We start from the raw sequence: 1,660 nt of genomic DNA, 5'->3' as shown, positions 1-1,660 counted from the left end.
CCCAAAGTGCTGGGATTACAGGGATGGGCCATCACCTCAGGCCCAATTAGGTAAGTTTGTTTGTTTGTGGAGTACAGTAGCAGGATCTTGGCTCACTGCAACCTCTGCCTCCCGAGTTCAGGCAATTCTACCTTAGCCTCCCAAGTAGCTGGGACTACAGGCGGGCGCCACCACGTCCAGCTAATTTTTGTATTTTTAGTAGAGATGGGGTTTCACTATGTTGGCCGGGATGATCTCGATCTCTTGACCTCGTGATCCACCCACCTCGGCCTCCCAAAGTGCTGGGATTACAGGCGTGAGCCACCATACCCAGCCTAGATAAGTTTTAACGTATGTCTACACCCGAGACCACCACAATCAACATAAAGAATATCACCTGATGCTTGTGTTCATCAAAGCCTCTGCTCTTTCTTCCCATGATCACAGCATGTCATTGGACACTCATTTGTTTGCCTTTGTGTTTATGATGTCTTCCCCTTTAAACTGGGTGCCTGGTGAGGACAGGAACACATCTGGTTGGTTCTCCTCCGTACCCACAGTACATGGCACAAATAGTGATTCGATGGAGAAATAGATGAAGGAATGAACGAATGAAGTCCTCATTTCCAGACTGACAACTCCTCCAGGGCAGGGTTCTTGTCCAGGTCATCTCAGTAGCTTCAGGCCCACCATCTAGTGGTCACTCAATAAAGACCAAAACAGCTAGAAGTGCCCCAGAGGGCCTTGACAGACCCTTCAGAGGACCTCCAAGATAACACAGCAAGGGACAACCTTCCTCTCTGCCAGCAGCCACCGTGCACAAGTGAGAGGCAGTCCAGGCCTCCTGGGGGACCAGATCATTTCCAGAACAACTGCTATATAACAGGTGGTGTTTTGGGTAAAGGGTATCCCCGCAAGGGAGCCTCGTCCCCTTCCTTCATTCTCCGCTGGTATCAACCAAAGCTTCTAGCAGCGGGAAGGGAAGCCAGGCTTTGTTTCTTTCAAGAGTGACTCAGCTCTGCAGAACAGTGAGAATCTGACCTACAACTAGCTGGGCGTGTCTGTGTAGTTGCAGGTATTTGGGAGGCTGAGGCTGCAGTGAGCTGTGGTTGTACCATTGCACTCCAGCCTGGGCAACAAAGCCAGACCCCATCTTAAAAATAAAAAGAATCTGACCTGCAATGCCAGGCAGACCCTGCCAGTCTGGCCATCTCCCTCGGCAGCATGGGTCACAAACTGGGCCCCGAGAGGCCACGGGATGGGGCCCCACTCTTGTCACAAAGCAGAATCCAGACCTGTCCAGAGCTAACCAGAGCTGCCTGCCGACCAGATAGGGCCCCATGGACCCCCCCCCCCGACTGTGATCCCAGGTTTCCCTGTCTGGGTAGAGGCAGGAGTCATGGCCTCTCCTCAGCGTATGGACTGTAGCCCAGGCTAACAGCCACCACTCCAATATAGTGAGCAGAATAAAGGCGTGGCAGCTAGGAACACCCACTATGCCCCTACTCAAGAACCCCCTGCCCAGAATGACCCTGAGGGATCTCCACTCTTAAGAAACACAGCCCTAGCCGGGCGCGGTGGCTCACGCCTGTAATCCCAGCACTTTGGGAGGCCGAGGCGGGTGGATCACGAGGTCAAGAGATCGAGACCATCCTGGTCAACATGGTGAAACCCCGTCTCT

The sequence above is a fragment of the Cebus imitator genome, unplaced genomic scaffold (genome assembly GCF_001604975.1).
Source record: "Cebus imitator isolate Cc_AM_T3 unplaced genomic scaffold, Cebus_imitator-1.0 Scaffold82, whole genome shotgun sequence".
NCBI lineage: Eukaryota > Metazoa > Chordata > Mammalia > Primates > Cebidae > Cebus > Cebus imitator.
This window is presented reverse-complemented; position numbering follows the sequence as displayed.